Genomic DNA, 22,895 nt, shown 5'->3' with positions numbered 1-22,895 from the left:
CATGAGTTCTCTGAGGGAAGAGGAATGCATGGAGCAAAGAAGCTTTTGTGATAAACCCACCCTGAGTGGTTCTTAGCCATGGAAGGAAGTTTCCATCCATGCCCTAGGAGACACTTGAGCTCATATTTGCCTGTCTGCCAGCCCAACGACTTCCATTCTTTTCGCATCTCTGTGATTTTTTTCTCCCTCTTCTCTTTCCCTCCCTTTTCTTCCCCTTCCCTCTTCTCTCCTCTGTCCACCTGCTTTTTCTTCCTTCCTTCTTTCTCCCCCCTTTCTTTTTTTCTTTCTCTTCCCCTTTCTCCTCCCTCTCCTGGGCTCAAATGATCCTCCTGCCTCAGCCTCCTGAGTATCTTGGATGATAGGCATGCCACTCAGCCTGGATGATTTTCACTGAGGCTTTGTTTTTGGATGGGGGGTACTAGGGGATTGAACATCGGGGTGGGTGCTTTACCCCTGAGCTTCATCCCAGTCCTTTTGATTTTGAAACAGGGTCTTGCTGAATTGTTGAGGGTCTTGCTAAATGGCTGAGGCTGACCTCCTGGGTCACTGGGGTTATAGGTGTGTGTCAGCCTAATTCTCACTGATTTTTTAAAGCCAGGGAAGGAAGTGAAAGGTTTTCAAGGAAATTAGCCCACCCCCTGGCACCATACTACAGGTACTGGTGGTCCCCACAGCTTTTTGTCTCATCACTGGATTTTGGGCACAGCCCAAAATGGGTTTCAGCCACAGATTTCTTACCTATAGAAGCGGTTAATAACATCTACCTGAAAAGTATTTTGGGAAGTGAACGAGATAAGAATTTTCAAATATTAACCACATTGCTGATTCATAGATCTGTTTTATACCTGTTTCTTTTCTTACTTCCTTTAGACCAGAAGTTCTCAACTTTGACACTACTAACATTTTGGGTTGGATTATTCTTGTGCATTGTACAGCATTTAGCAACATCTGTGGTTTCTATGTGCTGGTGCCAGTTGCACCTCTTCCTCTCCTTGCCCATTGTGACAAGCAAAAATTAAAAAGTGTATGCAGAAATTATCACATGTCCCCTGGGAACAAGACCCCCTTTCAGAACCTCAGCTTTAAAGGAAAGGCTCGGCTTGAAGGAGACAGGAGACTAGGGGCCTGCTTTGGGTACACAGAAGAAAAGGGACACATCCTGTTGTAATCCTCACTGTGGCTTTATATGGCTTCTGGGAGGCCATGGGCTTATTAAACTTGAGGACTGGGGACCAGACAGAACTGAGCTAACCAGGGCAAATCCTTTTGTGTCTTGAAGCTGAATTTCCCTTCTTTAAGGCTTTGTTGAAAGAGATCATGAATAGTGCCTGGAAAAAGAAGCATCACAATTCATCACTGTTTTGCCTTTTCAAAGAATTCCCTGGTTGTAATCAGTGGCTTCAGAATATCTTGTGTCTTCTTTTCACACTAAAATATGTAAAAGATGCCTGTGTGTCACTGCCCTTCTTGTGCCCACGGGGTGTGTATGTTCTGAATTACACTTCTGTTAACTGAACCCATTTTGTGGATATTTTCCTGTAGGTACATTTACCCTATGCATAAATTGGATGATATAGGATTCTCTTTTTTACCATTTGATATAATTTTTAAAAATTTGTCATGTAATGTATGATATTGGAGAAAGGTTGTATAATTCTATGCAAGTTAACAAATGTACGTCATATAATCACCACTCAAATGAGGATAAAGCACTTTTCCTCACCCTAATTGCTCCAGCATCCCTTGTGCTATTTTAGTTACTTCTAAATCTTGTACTCCCTATCCCCAGCAACCACTAAGCTGGTCTTCATCACTAGCGTCTTTTTGTTTTGTTATGTTTTGAAAATGTCAAGTAATAGAACTGTTTAGTATATAACATTTGAGACTGGCTCCTTGGACTCAGCATAATTTTTATTTTTATTTTTTGATGGCATTGAGGATTGAACCCAGAGGAATAGAGGCATTCTACCTCTGAGCTACATCCCTATCCTTTTTTAAAAAATAAAGTTATTTTGAGCAGGGTTTTGCTAAGTTGCTGAGGCTGGCCTTCAACTTGCAATTCTCCTGCCTTCGCCTCTGGAGCCACTGGGATTACAGACATGTATACTGCCACACCCAGTTGATTCAGCATAATGCTTTGAAATCTGTATGTATCTCATTCCTTTTTATTGTTGAATAGTATTCTATGATCTGGATGCCTCTTTGCCTATCTACATTAACAGCTATTTGGGTTGTTTTTAGTATTTGGTGATTATGAATAAAACTATTAGAACCATTCTCATAGATCTGTGTTGTGAACATATGATTTTATTTCTCTTGGGTAAATATTTAGAGGTAGGATTGCTAGATCCCATGAAAAGTATATATTAATATTGTAAGAAACCAGCAAACTGTTTTCAAAAGTGACCGTATCATTCTACAATCCCTTCAGCAATGGATAAGAGTACTTGTTGCTCTGATAGCCTTTGACAGTGTCAAAAAAATATGATTTATATCTGAGTTACATCTTTTTATCTATATATTCTTTCTATCTATCTATCTATCTATCTATCTATCTAGTTATAGGGATTCTAACAGCTATATGACTGTGTACAAATTTACCTGCTCACTGTGATGACCTTGAATAAAGGTTGTGGGAGCTCACCAGGAGCAACAGTAGTTTGGGAGTGGGCAGAAGAGGTCTTCCTCACAGAATTCAGCACATTCTTGATTACTTGTTCTCTGTAAATCCCAGCAACTCTTGTGAGTTGATTGTCTTTTCTCTTTACCCGCCAGGCATGCACAGGGCTGAGATGGTTACTCTTATGTGTCATTTGTCTGGGCCATGGACTGCTGAGGTATTTGGCCAAACATTATTCTGAGTGTTCGCCAGAGGATATTTCTGAATGAGGAACATTTAAATTAATAGACTGAGTAAATATGTAAAAATAACATATTATCTTTTATGAATATATATTGTTTATAATAATATAATTCATAGATAAATAATTATGCCATACAATTCTAGTATTCATATACATAAAATTTTGTGCATAAACATAGTTATGTACATAACTTATAGACACATGATTTATATGTATGTGTGTACATAATATACATAATGTGGAACATAATATGTAATATATTGTTTATACATTATATAATAATATATGCATTATGTATGTGTCTATATTTATATCTTAAATTGTTTCTGTTTCTTTGGAGAATTCTAATACAGTGGTGCTAAATATCAAAGAGGTAATGTACCCTTTTTATTATCTCAGAATCTTGTCAATTCAGATTGCCATGAAGAGGTGTTTTAAAAAGTTTTTAATAGACAATTCAAACTATGAAGTCTGTCCGAAAGAAGTGATTATCTTTGAGAAAATTATCATTGTTCTAAAATTTTAATAGCTTTAAAGGAAGCTTTTGGTCTTCATTGATAGGTGCCATCTGCTCTTTTATTTCTTAAGAATTCTGAAATATGGTTGGTTAAGAAGAGAATAAAAATTAAGAATTTGTCAGAAAGTAACCCTGTGACTTAAATAGCCATTTATCAGCACCCTTTACATCAATATCATTTTGTCCCCCATGGTACTGGGAATTGAACACAGGGGTGCTTTGTCACTGAGCTACATCTTTTTATTTTTTATTTTTTTATTCTTTTTTGTTTTATCACTTATTTATTTTTATTCTATTTTTTATATCTTTTTATTTTATTTTTTATTTTGATATGAAGTCCAGATAAGTTGCTGAGGCTGGCCTTGAAATTGTGATCCTCCTGCCCCAGCCTCCTTAATCATTAGCATTATAGGTATGCACCACTATGCCTGATCAGCAATCTTTAAATGGGTCTTTATTTTGGATTTATTGCTTTGGTATGAACTCCATGGCAAGTCCAGCTTCTTTGAGGCTTATTAATGAAGTGTGTTCCCTCATTGAGACCTTGTTCCTGCCTCCTCCTGTATATGATGAGTTCTCTCCTTGAATCCCAAGCATATCTTTGCCACTGAGACAAAGATCTCAGACTACCATTCCACTGTTTCCTGAACTACTTCCTGGACCTGAAAATATATATTTATGGTCCTATGTGCAGATACTATTTCTTGTTTGTTTTTAAGGCATAGTTGTCAAATACTAGAGGCCAGGATTCTAGGCCCTTTAAAATTATTGTAAGCCTGAATCTGCCTTCAAAGCAATAAGTTTTCTCCCTACTTGCTTCACTGGAAAGTCATTTGTTCTCAGTGGATTTGCTGTTGCAGCTCAGCATAGCATAAACATGAAGGAGGCATACACGATGTCTCAACATCACAATTTCATCTCCTCCACATTCTATTGTTCCCTAATGAAGTCGTGCAGATATAAAAATCTCACCTTCTTGTGTTGCTGCCTTCCCACATGTCATTGTGCGGGTAAGCCACTACCAAACTTTGATCTTCAGAGCTTGAGTCATTTCATAATTGCCTTGTCACCTGGCAAAGAAAAGACAAACTTAAAGAACTTAAAGTCAATGTTATTTCTTTTTTAAGTGTGGGGCAATGTTCTCTAAGCTTCTAGTATTCTTTTCCTAACCTTGCTGCTCAGAAGTAGCTGTGCATTTTGTTCCATGGATGGCGTTGTACTTTTCTTTTAGCTCTTTCCCTATCCAGCTACTGTTCAAACCCAATAGCCTTTAGGGACCAGGGTGGCAATATAAAATGACCATGGTTGGGCTCCATAGCACCTCAGTGTCAGGGAGACATCAGGGAATTGTAGAGATGGCTGAATGTAATCCTCATGCCCAATCTCAAAGGGACAGCCAACAATTAGTTGATTGTGGAATTTTAGATCCAGTATTGCCAAATCTTGCATTTTTTTTTTCAAGAGAAGCCTGTAATTTAGGTTTTCAATGATGGCAATCAGCTTATGGTATTTAAAAGAGAACAAAATAAAATGTTATCTGAAGGCCATGTGAGCCTGCAACTTTCAGAGTCAGCCTGTTTCATATAAGTGATAATATAATTAGTTCATCGTCATCCTAGGAGAAACAACAAGAGGCAAGTGCCGTCAGAGATGGTCCCAAAGGGCTAGTGATTCAGTTGGAAGGGCATGATGCACACTTAGCATTATAAAATGAGTTTTAAAAATATCCAGAATGGTTTAAAATGGTGGTTCTCAAATATTAGCAAATTAGCCCTCCTGGAGGGCTTCTTAAATTTTTTTTTAAGCTATCTTCTCAGAGTTTCAAGGTAGGACCCACAAATTTGTGTGTGTGTGTGTGTGTGTGTGTGTGTGTGTGTGTTTAACAGATTCCTAGGTGCTGCTGCTACTGCTGCTGGTCTGGGGTTCACTTTTTGATATGCTGTTAAATGTTGATTGTGTCCCTCTGAACTATGTTGAAGTCTGTCTTCTCCTATCTCAGAATGTGACCTTAGTTGGAAACATAGTTGTTGCAAATGAGACTAGTTACGATGAGATCATACTGGAGTAGAGCAGGACCCTAGTCTAGTCCAACTGGTGTCCTTATAAAAAGACCCTGTGAAACAGATACAGGGGAATGCCTCTGGCAGACAGGAAACTGAAGTGAGGCATCAACCAGCAAAGGAATACCTGAGTCTATAGGAATTAGATTCCCCCTCAGATCCCTCAACACCTTAATTTTGTACTTCTGGTCTTCAGAGTATGACATAACAATTGTTGTTTTAAGCCATCTTGTTTGTGGTACTTTGTTACAGCAGGCCCAGGAAACTGAACAGAAGTACTGGTTGAACTGTTTCTAACGGTTACTAGAGCAGGGGCCTACTTACATGTTAATCTAGTCTTCTGTAAGTTAATGTGTTAGTCAATGTATGGTTGTTGTGACCAAAATACCTGACAATAACAACTTAGGGATGAAAAGTTTATTTTGGTTCATGGTTTCACAGATCTCCAATCTATGGAGGGCCAACTTCATTGCTCTGGGCCCAAGGAGAGGAGGAACATCATGGTAGAAGGGTGTGGTGGAGGAAAGGTGCTCAACTCAACATAGCTGGGAAGCAGAGTTGGGGAGCAGGGGAAGAGTACATAGAGAAGATGTACTTTTCCAGGGCACATCCCCGATGACCCATCTCCAGTCATTTTCTATCTGCTCACATTTACCACCCAGTCAGTCCACTTAAACTAGGATGAACTGATTAGGTTACAGCTCTCACAATCCAAATATTTCACCTCTGAACATTCCTGCATTAACTTAGGGGCTTTTGGGGGACACCTCATATCCAAACTATAACAGCTACTTAAAAACAAAACACCATCAGTAGGTGATAACACCATCAGTAGGTCACTGCAAATAAACCTTGCTCAGGCAGGAAGCTGGGCAGAGAACGATTGGAGAGGGGCAGGAGGTTCAGGATCTAGTATAAGGAAGAAAGGGACAAGACACAATCATGGCCTCTTTTGGGATGGTTACCTTACTAGCTTTGAATCACCTGCCTGAAAGGTTACCAGGTAAAGATTTAGAAAGCAAAAGTAGCAAAATGCCTAATAATAATTGACATGATGGTCCATTATAAGAAATCAAGACAGTTTGGTTCTCTAATTCTTAATTTTCCCCTTATTGGTTCTTTTTTCAATGTTAAGGCACATTTTTACAACAAACTAACCCTGTTTAGGACTTTGCCTCCCTTTCTCCATGTCTCTCTACCTTCCTTTCCAGGAGCTTCCACTTAATGTATTCTGGTATGGTTGTAGTCAACTTCAGGACATTGCATCATTTTTTTATTTTAATTTATAAAGGTAAATTTTATTAATTTTTTTTATTGTGAAAAAGAATGCCCCACATAAATTCTACCATCTTAATCATGTTTAAGTGTGCAATGTAGCAATGTTAGCTGTATGTACTCAGTTGTGCAACAGATTTCTAAACTTTTTCATCTTGACAAACTTAAATGCTATCCCTATTGAATAACAATTCTTCTTTTTTAGCTCTCTTTCTGACTCCAGCTAAGTTAATAATTTCTAGGATCCAATTTCTTCATCACAAATAACTGCTAAGTTGTACTTTTACTTATTTGTGAATGCTAGATCGCTTCATGCAGGATCATTATTCAGTTGGCTCATTCTGTGTTTCTTAGCCAAACTGAGATGCAGAATAATCAGAATGTGATCATGAATTCTGTTCATTGTATATCAGCATGGTGCATGATGTAAAGGAATATGTGGTGGCCTGGTCAGCAAATTGAGAACTGCAGGAGCCTTTTAGGAGACAAATGTAGTGATTAAAATGATGGTTCCTAAACATGGTAGAAGTGGCACAAGTTGTAAGAAGCAGAGTGTGGTGGCAGGGACCTAAGCGAAGCCAATAATGAAGGGTATCTGAGGCCCAGGCCTTCTAGTCACGTAGTTCTCCACTTCTCTTGTGGTGCCCACAAAACACAAAAGCATCTGGGGGCTTCTTCAGTGCTTCTTTGCTGGCACATTTGTTCTCTCCACTCAGCTCTTTTGACTTTTTGAACTTTTGTTTTTATTCACAAAGGTAATTTCAAGAGCTATTGTGGCTTACACTTTTGGCAGCCTGCTCCTCAGATATCTCTTATTAAGCAAGAGCAGAGAAGTAAAGTGCCTTTGGCAACAGCCTCAACCTTTCACAATAGAATTAAATCACAGAAAATAGGTTATTTTCCACTCAGGCATTCTCTTGAGAAATAAAGCCCTGTGTGTGTCTTCCCCTATGCATGTTCTATTTGCCAGATCAGTCGAAAAGTGTTTCCTTCCTTCATGTTATTAAATTGGTATTTATACTTACTTAAGTGGATCATTTGGTTTCTGGACAGTCTTGAGAAATTCAGGACAATGAAAATCTGAAAAACAAACCACATGTGGCATCTGTAAGCTTATCGGTCTATAGATTTTAGGACATTTTTATAATTTTAGTATCTGGTATGAGGGTCTCTTCACTGTATACATGAGTATTTCGAATCTCTGCTTAGCTCCAAAAAAGACCTGCAATTTGGGAAACGGGCGCGGGGTTGGGGTGGGGACCAACCACATGGCTGTCCACCATGTGGACTTTTGTAGCCCCAGGTACTTGGCTTTGCCTAGACTTCTTCCAAGGGGCCACAGACTCTATATCCAGGCCTCTCTGTGAAGTGTTTACACTTCCTCTCTGAAACTCACAGCCATGTCATAAATCTTGTTTCTTTTCCTGTCTTGGCCAACCACTCCTGGAGCCAGCATACCAAGAGATCAGGGTAGAAAGGGACTCTGGAATTTTGGCTCAACCGACCCCTCAGGAATGCTGGTTTTACCTCTTGTTTGTCCCCTTGCCTTGCTGCTCCCGTGTCTTTTGCATCCTTATCATTGGCTACCTCTGCAGCTTCCTCTTCATGTACAGAGCCCACCTCCCTCTCAGGCCTCAAGGGCTGCCACGTGGGAGATCCAGGCTCAGCTCAAGTATTCCACCTGGCTTTCCTCCGCACTGGTCAGATGGTACCTTCTCCAGGCCCTGCTGTGTCCAGAATTCTGGATGGGTGATTGGAGACAGGAAGCTGGGGATCATTCACTTACAGCTGCTGCTTCAGAAGAAAGAGTCTGTAGACCACAAATCACTGGAAATGTCATCATATTGGACTACTGTCGAAAAGAGACCAACAACAATCTTTCCAGAACCACCCATTAGCCCCTCAGGCCTTCCCCTTCTTCCTCATATCCTTGTAAGGTTTTTTTTTTTTTTTTTTTTTTTTTTTTTTTTTTTTTTTTTTTTTTTTAAAGCAAACAAAAATACTTTTAGAAATAACCTTGTATTGCCTTTTCCCTCTTAATTTGTATTTCCAAGTAACTAAGTATTACCTCACCTCTGTTTAACCTCTTCCCCCCACCCCCACCCCCAAACATGTTTTTAATATTGTTGGCATTACAATGATGTAAATGAGGACCATTAGGACCATAGTGTAACAGTAGTAAACAGGACACAGTGTAACAGTAGTAAACAGTAGTAAGCATTCTATAAGGACATGTCAGCTCCATTTCTAGGCTCTGAACTAAGGCAGTTCCCATGTATGGCCACTGAGAGATGAATGACAGAATGAGATATAATTGAGTCATGAGCCACAAGCTTCACTTATGTCTTCTTCCCTAGACTACAGAAGTTCTAGTAATCTTTTTCTGCAGCGTTTGAAGAAATGTAGAGTACACCATCCAGATGGTCCCCATCAGGTGGATCTTCGCAAACTGCATTAAGAGAGATGATATCGTTAAATGATGAGGGTAGCTCTTCCTGGAGAGGGAAGCCAGGCTTCTTTTTTGCCTGTTTAGACTAGCCACTGTGGGTTCCTCCCTTAACTTATCTCACTTAATCCTGTGTACAACTCTTGGAGAGTGGCAGTATCACCACCTCATGATAAAGAAAGTTGCATACACTTACTTCCAGATGCTGTTGGGAGGGTGCAGGGGGAGATGGAATTGTAGCCGGTAGCCTCTTAGGGAGGGATTTTTTTTGGTTGAATTTTCTAAGCCCTAAATTTCTGTGCGACTTAGCCTTCAAACCCCACTGTCAATGAGCTGTTGAGTCACCCTTGCTTTTTCCCTCCTCTGTTAGTGATTCATATGTGCCGTCCGTCCTTGAGCCCCACTAACCCCACTCAATGCATTTCAAAGAGTGACTTAGAAGTTATTGAAAGCCAGTCTTTACTTGGAGGGCCTCTGACTTTTCCATTTCTTTCTCTAATACTGCTTCTCTGGAAGCCATGTCTTTGATCCTTATTTCTTAGCATTTCTGTGAAATTGGTTGGAGGCAGAAAAATGTCCTTCTTTTTCCCTGTCAGAGTGATGGATCCCAGCAGATAGATGAGTTTGTGGGGGCTCTGGTGTTGCAGCTGCATATACATGTTTGCCTCCCTCAATATGTTTTCTTAGAGGGCAAGATGGTATCCTACTTCAGCACCCACAGTACTTAATACTGTCATTGAACTAACAAATACATGCCAAGTTCAAATACAGTGAGAAGAACAACTTGATATGATTAAAAGGGTCATATTTGGCTTAAAAACCAGCATGCTGACCACTGTTGAGGGCATCTTTCCTTGTAAAATGATGATCTACTGATTTTAGCTTTAGTAAACACACTCTTGACTGGTTCCTGAGGAGTAGAAGTTCTTTATTCTACAACATCAGGGTTTGAGTCAATACGGATTCTTCCAGGAAGCAGATAGCACACACAGAGAAATTTGAGACTGTTCACAAAGGAGTATGCAAGGTTCAGGGAAAGGACAAATGATGGGGAAGCATCCTTTTGGAACTGAGTCACAGAGCTATAACCACCCTTGGAGGGGAAGAGTAAGGAAGGGGAGTGGTTTGAAGACCTTGGAAAGGATAACTTCCTGGAGAGAACTGTCTGACATGAACTGAGCCCTAGAAAATGGGACTCAGCCATCCCATCGCTACCTGTTAGGAAGGAAGCAGGGTGGACTTCACTCTCTTTTCCAGTTGGTGATATATTTTGGCCAAACCAAACTAAAAACCTACTGATAAGGGAAACTTCTGACTCAGTCTCTATGAACAGCCTCCCTGGACCCAGAACTAGATGTAGAAAAGTAGAACATGGATCTGGGAAATAGGTAGAAAATAATCTTGCTCTGGGTTCAAAAAGATCTTGGTTCTCTAGTTCCCTTGATACTTGAATCCTGATGCTGTGGCTAAGTAATCCTTTGGGTTCTGCCACTCAAAGAACTTTTGGATTCCTGTTTTCATTACCACTCTCCCACTTTTGCTCTGGTTCATAATCTCATGAACTCTTCCCTGAATTTTTAAGGCATTCTCTTATTCTGTAATGTTAGATTTACTTCCAGATTTATTATAAATTAACAACTTATCTTACTGAAAAACCTTCAGTGAATAAGGACATGAAAAGATGATCAGTATCATTTGTCAGTAGGAATACATAATTAGAGCCCCAAGATAAAACTTTATATCCAACTAGGATGCCTCTAATTAAAAAGATAAATGATATCAAGTGTTGGAAAGGATGTGGAGAAGCTGGAACCCTCATACATTGCTGGTGAGAATGTAAAATGGCAGGCTACTTTGGAAAATAGTTCGTCATTCTTCAATATGTGTAAGAGTTACTATATGACTTAGCATTTCCACTTCTCAGACTGTCCCCAGGAAAAATGAAAATGTATCTCCACACAAAAATTACATGTGAATATTCGTAGTAGTATTATTTATAGTGGTCAAAAAGTGGAAACAAACCAAATATCCATCAACCAATGAACAAAATATGGTACATTCATATAACAGACTGCAATTTGACCATTAAATATAAGGTACTAATACTTACCATGACATGGATGAACCTTGAAAGTATGCCAAATGAAAGAAGCTGGTTTAAAAGGCCATATGTTAGTATGATTTAATTTATATGAACTGTCCAGAATAGGCAAATCTGTAGAGATAGAAGATGAGTGACTGCTAGTAGGCAAAGGGGATTCTTTTGGGGGGTGATGAAAATATTTTAAAATTAGATTGTGGTGATTATTGAATAACTGTGAAATACTAAAACCCATTGATTTGTATACTTAAAAATAATGAATTCTATGGTATGTGAATTATATCTTATAAAACTATTAAAAGCATCGCTGAGGGCTTCCATCGTCCTGCTGAATGAAGTCCATGATTCATAGAATGGTGTAGACTCCTTGATTTTTGCCAAGGCCCCTTATTATATCATTTACTTCCCCTCCACCCACTTCCTCTCTGTCACTTATGCTTTATCCATAGAAAATCTCTTGCCATGACCAGGTCGTACTTTTTCCCCCTGAAGAATTCTTACTCATCCATGAAAGACTAGCTCACTTCTTATACCCTCAACTGTTTTTCTGCCTACCTAAGTTAGATTTAATTGATCTTGTATGTGTGTTTTTAATCACCTTTTAGAATTGTGTTGGTTATGGCATTTATAATATGCCAAGCATCCAGGAGAGGACATGAATGTTAGCCCACAGTTTTCTCAGTATAAGTGGCTGAAGTCAAGTTCAGTCCAGGTGACTAGCTACAGGGGGGACTATGATGATTCTCAATAACAACATTGAAGGACCTTTCTAGCTAAGGATGGGGGAATGAAGAGAGGAACTGATTCCAAAAGACTCTGCATCATTTGTGACCTGCTGTGCTTCTAGTAGTCCTCTGTCATTAAAGCAGAGCTGAAAAGTGTTAGGACCCTATGTTCAAGTTGGGTGCATGGGATGGAAAATGTGGACTGGAAGGACAGTTGATGGGATTTCAAGGGACAGGAGTTGAGAACCTATTGAAAGTCTGGCATTATCATGCTAGATGCCAATCAGATGGCAATCAGAAGTGGGTGGCCGAAATTAGAGCTGCCAGTTGGCATTGGCATGTAGTATAGTACCCATCACATAGCAGGTACTTAAGTGTTTATGTGCAGAAGGAAAGAAAGAAAGAAGATGAGCTCTTCAGACAATTAAGAGTCCTCTGTGCCCATTACAGTATTCTTCATGGCATCAGCCCATATCCTGTCATAGCCTCAGACTTATGCTGTTGAAGTGAAGATCGAAATCTTGTCTCCATCTTCTCAGAGGCCTCTGATGGGGATGGCTGTGTGCTCAGCCCCCTCTTCCAGAAGAGCAGGGTTTCAAGTTACTCCCTCCCTTTCCTTTTCACTTAGGTTGTCAGCAGCTCTGTGTCCCCTCTTCTATTAGAGCCAGGTCTCTTAGCCTTAAAAGGGGGAAAATGAGAGGGGAAGTGATACGGCAGCCTCATCAACTGCGAGTGAATTTCAATAGCTTTTCCATCTCTTCCTCCTCTTCCAGGTCTTCTTCCTCCACCTCAAATACATCCTCAAACTGAATCGAAGGACCCTTCTGCTCTGTGCCCATTAAAAGCTCAGCTCTTCACAACTCAGGGGTGGCTAAAGGACAGGCAACACCTGTCTTTGCATTGGCCGTGCCCTCATCTGATGGGCTAGTGGTCTTTCATCCTGGGATTTCCAGATCATTAACAGCAATCAGCAGCTTTCATGAACTAAACCCAGTCGAAAAGTAGGAGGAGCTACACCTCCGAGCTTCTGCTGGATAATAGTCTTCCCTTGTTTTCAGCTAAACTAAGACAGATTGATTTTGGAGTAAACCTCCATCTATGGCCGTCCCAGCTTGGTTTACTTCCCACTGGCCTTTTGTTCTAGCGCCAGTTATAATTGCCCTGGCTGAAGAGATGTCTGGCTGCCCCAGCTTTTCCGTTTGCCCCACTTTCAATTGGCCTAATTATTTCTGTGGGTCTCCAAAGCTTGGGCTGAAGCCATTAAGTAAAAAGAGGTTTGGCATATGTTGTGGTCTTTCTGCCTATTGACTTCCTTATTTTCCTTTGCATGAGTACTTTCTGTTGTTCAGAAATCTGCTTGCAACAAATTGGAAAGTGGTTCAGTAGCTTGTCTCTCAGCCTTTTATCCACCCTCTTTCCCCCACTACATTGCCTAAAGCAAGGCTTCCTTCTCCCTTTCTTACCTTGGTCCAGTATGCTTTGAACGTGGCCATTGGTTTGGATCACTGAAATAAATGAAGCTCTTTGTGACTGGAGAGGACTACCTTCAAGGTCCAGCTTGGCACCCCAGGCCCCATGTAGACAATTTGAGGGCTGCACATTTGTAGCTCTGCATACCTGTACATCATTTATGGTGACCCAGTTGGCAGACTCAGCCAGTGAATTCTAGGATGCTGTGCCTAGAGGTCCAAATGTTTTCTAGTGAATTTCCTGCCTGAACCAAGCTAGCCAATGCTTCCTCCATTCCTGGAGCCAATGGAAGTATCTACATCTGTTGTCCTCCCTAAACTTCCCAGAGTGGGGGATAGCTTTATTGTCCTTCTTGAGTATGTATCACCCTCACTGTAATATTTTCTCTTTCCTTTCCATGCTGGGCATTGAACCTAGGATTTCAAGTATGTTAAGCACTTTATCTACCACTGAACCACACCCCCAACCTTGAATATTCTCCAGACTTCATCTCTCTTAAAATGTAGAACCCAAGACTGTCTTTAGTCTTTTGGATGTTGACAGATGGGTGGCCCAGCCTCATGCCTCAGGTCTTAAATCCACACTGCATCTTCCATTCAGGTAGCTAAGGATCCACCCTGTTTTCAGGGTTCCTTTCTAGCATACTAACATCTGGTTTTTAAATTTGTTTCTATTTTCACCTGAAATGGATGTTTCGGATTCTCTCTCAACTCTTCTCTCCATTAATTGAGATCTGAATGACTCCAGGTCCAAGACTTTTCATCATTCTAATCAGAAACATAAGGTTGCCCACATCCACAAGACTCCCTAAAGCCTTAGCTATATCAGGACCCTTTCTCCAACATTGTTACCTCTCTCAAGGGCATCCTTTAGTCTCATGGGATTACTTGAGAAATGCATTGAGCCTATGTTCTCCAAAGACTTCTTGCTGCCATGTGCTTTTTAAAAATTATTTCTTTTCTGAACTAATTGGCTCCATAATTTTCATTTCTGGGAGCTTTAAAGAGATTCTGGCTTCATTTGTTTGAAATTTTTTGTGTTATCTCCCCCATTTGTTCCTCTTTTGTTTGACCTATCCCCTATAGAAATAGAAATGCAAGGAGAGAATTAGAAAATGAGCAAGTTCCAGGAGTAAGGGGAGGGAGGGCCAGTAGTTTATGTGAATCTATTGTAGGTGTGACAATAGTCTATGAAAAACATCCTGCAGGGGGTTAATGTGTCATTCCACTAGGCCCTGATAACTCATAAAAACGATGATCAGTGTTTTCTCCTCTAGAAATTTGTCTATTACAAACCCCTTCTTGAAACCCAGAGCATATGAAACCTAGAGTATATTCTCAAGATTGACAATTATTTTGATCTATTCAATGGGTAGAGGGAAAGGGATTCTGTTCCCTGAAAGAAGAAGAGAGAAATAAAAACTATTTTTGGTTGTTGGCTTATTTTATAAATGTCTCATTATGTTGCACATGCTTCCTCAATTTGAAAAAAATTAATTTTTTCCTTTTTTTTTTTGGTACCATGTTTAGCTGAAAACCATAGCCTTCTGTCTGAGAGTCTGCCTCAGCAAACTGCCACTTGATCATTTTGCCTTGAACTTGAGTCTGTCATCCTTTAAGTCAGGGGTCTGGATGATCTTATCAAGACTTGAAAGCACAATAGTTGGTTGTGCTATGTTGGCAACTACTCCCACTTCTTAAACATTCAGTGAGGGGGTTGGCTGTCATATGTTGCCTGCTGGTATTGATAAATCATGATACATTTTCTTTTTACCATTCTGGCATCCTGTCCTCATCTTGGATGCTGAAAGAAAGTCATGATTCTGCTTTTTTGTTTGTGAATGAAAGTAATTGCTTTAAAAATATTCATTTTTCCATAGAGGCTATTCTTTAATCCAGCTTTACAGGTATGTCCTCCAGGACTATGAGGACCCAGTTCTTGAGGTCAAGAACTTTTTTTCTTTCTTTCTTTCTTTCTTTCTTTCTTTCTTTCTTTCTTTCTTTCGTTCTTTCGTTCTTTCGTTCTTTCGTTCTTTCATTCATTTTAATAAAATAAGACTAGGGCCATCCTTTTCTTTTCACACTTGGCTGAACAGGTTTGGGTGGCACATATACTCTAAAAACAAGATTTTCTGTAACACCAATAACAGTGTCTCCCTCAAATCATTGGAGGCCTAGGTCAACTTGAATGCAATGAACTGAGACAGATTCTTTTAATTTTTGGAGAGGTGGCATGGTCACGTGTTGGGCAGTAGGGAGGTTTAGGAATGGAAGTATGAGACTAGTTAAGAGTTTGTATGAAAATTGGGTGTCAAAGAGGAAACATTTAACTTTTTTTTAAGTTGTAGATGGATATAATATTTTATTTATTTATTTTTGTGAGGTGCTGAGGATCAAACCCAGTGCCTCCCATGTGCCAGATAGGTGCCATAGAGGAAGGATTTTTGAAGATGAGTGAGCTAATATTTCTTCTCGTTTAATGAAGAAGTCATGAAAGAAAAATTTCAACCTTTTTAGAAAGCTGAGCATGAGGTGGTAAAACCCTAGGATAGGAGGTAATACTTTTTCCCTGTGGAGGGGAGCTCAAGCAGCTTAATTTTTTTCTGAACAATAATAATTGCCAGTATTGAGTTCTTTTTATTTGTGATGCATTGAAGGAAACAAATTGTATACACTGTGTTGTTTAATCCTCACAAAGCCCAAGGAGATAGTAGTCTGAGCTTCTCTTGGTGCATAAGAAGAAACTATCCAAGTTTTTGTGACTGAAAATGGCAGTAGCCATTTGACCTCAAACCTAGTTTTGATAGGGCTCAGCAGGGACAGCTCTCCTTGCCCCCTTCCAACACCAGCAGGAACAACTCTCTCAGGCTGAAGGATACTTTTAAAAGATGGCCCCTCACATGACTGGCAGGACATGGTGGTGCTGGTATGAAAGAAGTTCAGTCAGGGGGATCCCCACCTAAGGTGGCCTGTCACATGGCTGGCACAATAGCACTGGCTGTCAGCTGAGTTGAGTGAGACATTGATTCCACTACAAATGTACTCCTTGATTCTGCTCCACAGAATCTCAGATTCTGCTGCTTGAGCTCTCCCCCAGCATGGCAGCTGAGTTCCAGGGGCAAATATTACAAAACAAGTCATGGAAGCTGCTGGTTTCTTAAAAGCTGGGCTTGGAAACTGACTCAGCATCAGTTTTTTCATGTTCTATTAAGTAGACCCAGAGAATGCCCAGATTCAAGGTGGAGGAGAAAGAGACTACAACTCTCAATGGGTAGTTTCAAAGAATTGTGTCTGTCTTTATTCTACTAGAGGCTCGGACAGGTTAAGTGCCTTGTCAGGGATCACACAGCCATCAAGTAGATAAGTCTCTGTGTTCTCATTTTTTCTAGGTCCTGTGATACACCTGAGTTAGCCAGAGTACCTGACTGGCCTACTTACAGATTTCTCTGCCTTTTGCTGCAATTAACTGGGCCTGTAGCATCAAAGCCCATCACAGCTTCAGGTGTCCAATGAAGTAGATTCTATAAACATTCCTAAATCCTTCTACCCTGTATTTGAATTTGATTTTAAGCGTAACCTTGGCAGGATCCTAGTCTTGGGAAGGAAAGTCCCAGGGATGTTTGAAGACCATCTTTAGATTTGGGAAGGGTGGTTGTGTCGGTCACAGAGGGCTCATGCTCTTTGAACATGTTGTTCTTGAACAGATGATGTGGGACAGTTGGTGGGCCAAAGCCTGCCACCTGTTTTTGTGTAGTCCTTGAGAAATTAAAAAAAAATGTTTTTCCACTTTTAAATGGTTGGAAAAAAACTAAGAGGAATATGTAATGGAGTCAAATAGTTGTCTCACTCAGCAAAAGCCTCTCAGACAAAGTTTGTTAACTTCAATTCTAGAAGGACGATCAAGACCTACCTTATCAGAGGCAGATTTCAGGTCAGTACAAGAATTTTCTAACTAGATCTGTCTCAGCATAAGCAGCAGCTCTCAGCTGAAGGCTCTGTTGGCATATGGCTGTGCCACTGTAGGTCAGTGTTGTGTTGATAAATAGCTAAAGAACTGGCTCTCCAAAGGAGATAGGCCATGGTTTGCAATGTTTGCCTATTTCTATAGCATAAATGCTCCCCCATGGCCAATTTCCCTCTACTAATGTGATGTCACTAAATGTAGAGTTGGGAAGGAAGAGGCATGGAACCAGCTGTCAGGAGTTTCAGCATCCCACTGTATGTAATGCTGCCCTCAGATATCTCCCAATATAGGAGTCAGTTCTTAACAGTCAGGGTTTTTTTTTTAAATATTTATTTTTTAGTTGTAGTTGGACACAATATCTCCATTTATTTATTTATTTATTTATATGTGGTATTGGGGATCGAACCCAGGGCCTCACCCATGCCAGGCAAGCGCTGTACCACTGAGCCACAACCCCAGCCCAACAGACAGCTTTTTAATTTTTTTTAATTTTTACTGCTCTGACCAAAAGACCTTTTTTTAAAGAAAGAAAAGTTTATTTGGGGCTCATGGTTTCAGAGGTCTCAGTCCATAGAAGGCCAGCTCCATTTGTTGGGACTTGTGGTGAGGCAGAAGTGTGGTAGAGGAAAGCAGCTCAGAACATGGTTTAGGAAGCAGATCAAGAGCTGTGCTCAATAAGCACAAAATGTATACCCCACAGGAACCCTCCCAGGGACCTACCTCCTCCAGCCACACCCTAGCTACTACCTACAGTTACTACCTAGTTACCCTGTATCAGGGGATTAATGCCCTGATTAGGTTAATGCTTATAACCCAGTCATTTCATCTCTTAACTTTCTTGGATTGTTTCACACAAGAGCTTTTTGGGTTGGGGGATTGTATGGGGGTGGGGACAAACTTGAGATATTCCATCTCCTGCACTCATGGGAAGCCATTGTTAATAGTCACAAACACAGATTAAATATCTTACCCTAGACCCCACAGTTACTAAAACCACCTATTATTTCATTCAATCTTGATTTCACAAAAAGATTGATAAGTTTGAGTATACTCAAATTTAAAACTTCAGTTTAACAAAATGTCACTTTAAGCAAAGTTGAAAGGAAAATGACAAATTGGGAGAAAACATTTGGAATATACAAGAGATTAAACTTTACTATCCAGAATATGTAAAGAACACAATCAATTAAAATTAAAAAACATCAAAAATCCAATAGAAAAATGGACAATGGGTGTAGACAGTTTACACTCATTCAAATACAAATGCCAGTAATCGTGAAGGACTATCTGTCTATAAACAGGGAGATGTCTGATAAAACATTCATTCATTTTCTTTTTCATTCCTTAGATTGGCCAAAAGTAATAGTACCAAACAAGTGATGCTGTGAAGCAAAAGCAATGTTTATAAGTTAATGATGAAGAGTTTAAGTTGATATAGCATAATCTATGACTGTTTAGCCTGTGATCCCAAAATTCCACAGTGGATCTAGAAAAGCTATCACATTCTTAAGAGCAGCAGGTGCAGAAACAATCATTGCCTTGTAGTTTGTAATAGCAAATATTGGAAACAACATAAAGACCATCAGTCAGGGAATGGCTAAATATAGTTTGAACTGTATATCTACATACACATTAGGTAGCATTGAAAAAGAGAGCCTATAACAATGGGCATTTCTAGACTAAAATAGTAAATTGCAGATCAAAAAAAGGTAGTCTGCTACCACTTATGTTTGCTCTCTCTTTTTTTTTTGGCACCTGAGATTGAACCCAGGAGCACTTATCTAGCCACTGAGCTACATCCCCAACCTTTCCTTTTTCTTTTTTTAAAAAAAATATTTATTTTTTAGTTTTAGGTGGACACAATATCTTTATTTTATTTTTATGTGGTGCTGAGAATCGAACCTAGTGCCTCACGCATGCGAGGCGAGCGCGCTACCACTTGAGCCACATCCCCAGCCCCCAGCCTTTCTTTTTATATTTTATTTTCGAGACAGGGTCTCACCAAGTTGCTTAAGTCCTCACTCAGTTGCTAAGGCTGGCTTTGTACTTAAAATCCTCTGCCTCAGCCTCTTGAGCCACTGGAATTGCAGGCATGCACCATGGTGCAGCTCCACTTATGTTCTTAAAATGTACATAAAACAATGTATAGTTCACAGACTACATACAAAAAGTTCCAGAGGGCTATATATCATGTAATACTTGCTTTGGGCAGATACAAAGGAGGAAGGCCAGGATTGGAAGGAGGGCAGATGATCAGAAGCCTTTAGTTTTATAGATGGATGTTTTAATGTTATAAGACTAAGCTAAGATTCTGTTCTTTTCAATCGAATGACTGTTGTAAAGGTGCTCCCTCTAGTGAGCCTAGATTCATCAGGCTGGAGAAGACTGTCCAAGTGTGGTCAGCTTGACCACAAGTTCTCTTCTATACTCTAGTCACCTTTACCACCTTCATACTGGTCTTAGAGTTCCCCTAACACTCATGCCTAAGTAACAAAGTGCTTTTGTGCATCATTTCTTACTTGCAGTTGGTTAAGACCAAGACTTATTAAAATAAAGTTATCTTGAGTGGAGGGATATAGAAAATCACATTAAATAGATGGTCGTGGTTGTACAGTACAGGGTTCTTTTATTGGGCTTGGGCTTGCAACACTTCCTTCTTGTTCAGTCCTGGCAACCTCCCAATCTGGCTGTTCCTTCTCCAGTTGCCCCATGGTTGCTCTCAGGAATATTCAAAGCTGTTTGAGTCCAAACCCAAGAGAAAAACCCAGAGAGTGCTATTCTGTCTTTTTGATAACCAAGGCCCACCTTCCAGCTTACCTATTTCCTGTCTAAAAAATAAATCACTTCCTAAGATTTTTGGCCCTAGAAATGTCCATGTACTTTAGGTAAATTCTACACTTCAGCCACAGAATGTGGGTAGTTTTATTTTGAATTATTGTGATGATGACATCAGAATCTCATATCACAAGTCTAGCATCTGGACTAGTGGTACACAAGAGTTGCAAAGGTTTTCTCACATCGAGACCTGTGACTAAGAGGAAACAATGCCAAAGATTGCCACTTGGTGTATTGATATTTTTACCATGTTCCAGACATGCAAATCCTAAGTCATAATATCCCTATTAATTCCCACCAGTATAATGAACAGTGGGCATTAATATCTCTATTTTGTAGACTAAGAAACTACATCTCAAGAAATGACCTATCTAAGTTCATGGAGCCCAGATTTAAACAAGATGTGAGCCTCCAGGGTCTTACGAAGAGTGATATTCTCTCCTTAGGAACCTGTAGATATTCTTTCCTGCTTTTTGTGTAAACCCCCTGGATAAAATGAACAATTAATAATCCCCCCCCCATAAGTTTGGAGTGCCAGGCATACTTCTTTCCAAGAAAATCTCTGGAACCACTTTTAGGTTTTTACTTGAATTTGAGATGAACACAGATAGGAAATATTTTTTTCAGATAATGCTTGAATTTTGGATTCAAAGGAGGTAGGGCTCATTCAGAGCAGGCTTTAAGGTTAGGAACTTTTTTGATGATATTCATTTATTTGGGAGTGACCCAGGATATAAGCAGAGCATGGCATTCACAAACTTCCACAATCTATTTCCAATCTTAAATTTGTAACTGTTTCACAAATCAAAGAAGGAGCATATTGTATTCCGTCCTTACTTTTGTATGTCCCAGCTTTAATTTTGCACTTAGCAAATTCTATGGTGACTGGAGGAATTTAAATTAGTTTATGTTGATTGAGGATGTGAAAACTCTTTGAGACTCCTTCTAGATTGACAAGAAAGAACATTCAGCACACAGGAATAGTAAGGGAGCACTGAGTTTTAATTTTTGGTTTATTTAGAGGCAAAGCCAAGAGGTAGTTAAGTACCACCTCACTCCTTCACATATGGATAGATACTAGGATAATTATGTGTACAGGAAGAATCATTTCAAATTGTTTGGGGAAAGTATTTAAGCTCCAAGGATGTACATTTTTCTGACCTGAATTTAAAATGTTTTCTAATAGTACATCAGTGAAACTTTCCTTCACAGAAAAATCCAAAGGAAAGACTTAAGAGAAACCTTTAGAGGATTCTAATTATCCTCTTTCATTGCTTACTCTCCTTTTTTTCTGAGTTGCTTTAACTATCTGTAGTATTCTGTTTGAAGCTCGTGAACAGTTAGTTACTACTGTTACTAGTTGGATTGGAACCAACCCCCAAATAAACATAATTGAGGTCCTAATCCCTAGGACCTCAGAATGTGATCTTATATGGAAATAGTTTAAAGCGAGATCACTGACATAGACCCTGATCTAATATGACTGGCGTCCTTAAAAAGCTGAAATATTTGGATACAGATATAGACATGCACAGAGGCAGCCCACAGGAGGAGGCGTGGGGAGGATGCTGAGTGCAGGCAGAGGATTGGCACGATCACCTACAAGTTGAGGGCATTATGGTAACCCCCTAGATGCTACAAAGAGGCAAGAAAGGATTCCCTGACAGTTTTCAAAGGGAGATGGCCCTGCTGAAACCTTGGTTTTAGACTTACAGTGTCTAGAATTGTGATACAATGAATTTCAATTGTTTTAAACCATCTGATCTGTGGTATCTGTTAGTACAACCTTTGCAACCTAGCATACTACTTATACTTAACCCTTTAAAGGTATAATTTGGAATGAAATAATATTGAAAATTTTAGTTTCCCCATCTAGACATTAAGTCTAAATTCTCTTCCCTTGAATCTTGATGGGCTTGTGACTAGTTCCAATGCTGGGTGACTTCTGAGGAGCTTCTGCCCTACTTTCTGGATCACTTGTCCTAAAGTGCTGAACTGCCCTGTGAACAGTCTTCCATGCTAGGAAGAAGCCTGACTAAGCCAGATTGAGAGTCCCAATCAGAGACATGCAGTTACAACCACTTGATAGGTTTAAAGACACTAACATTCAGGGGAGGTTTGTCACACAGCAATATCATTAACTGTGACTGTGAATGTGCTTTGTGCTTTGCATTGCTTACACTTAATTTTTAAAATGGATTGTCTTAGTATATATTTCTGTGTATATTTAGAACAAACAGAACACAATCATAAAATCTCAGTGGATCAACCTAAAAACATTTATTTTCCACTCAGTCAAATTCCCATGTGAATGTGACAGGCTGGGTGGCTCTTCTTCATGCAGTAACTTAGATGTCTCTGCTGTTCCTATCCTTCTTTGGATTCTTCTGCCAGATCATTTATGTTTTGGTGACCAAAGAGAAAGGTGAGACTATGAGTGGAGGACCATGTGGGGTGTGTTAGGGGCCAACCTAAAGAAGGAGACACCATTTTGGTCCATATTCCATTAGCTAGAGCTAGTCCTGGATTCAAAGGATATGGGAAATGAACATGCTAGCTGTGCACCATGAGGAGATCTAATTAGGGTGTGAACAAAGCAGTAGTGCTGCCATATTTGCACACAGGAGGATCATGGAGTT

General features: G+C 39.8%; 1 protein-coding gene across 1 annotated transcript in view; it reads left to right on the top strand.

Moving 5' to 3' along the window:
• Window positions 1-22,895, top strand: part of Dapk1 (death associated protein kinase 1) — a 179,691-nt gene that overhangs the window by 94,860 nt on the left and 61,936 nt on the right. The gene's annotated exons all lie outside the window — the stretch shown is intronic.

The sequence above is a fragment of the Urocitellus parryii genome, chromosome 4 (genome assembly GCF_045843805.1).
Source record: "Urocitellus parryii isolate mUroPar1 chromosome 4, mUroPar1.hap1, whole genome shotgun sequence".
Lineage (NCBI taxonomy): Eukaryota > Metazoa > Chordata > Mammalia > Rodentia > Sciuridae > Urocitellus > Urocitellus parryii.
The sequence above is the reverse complement of the archived record's forward strand: the minus strand, read 5'-3'. Positions and strand labels throughout refer to the sequence as shown.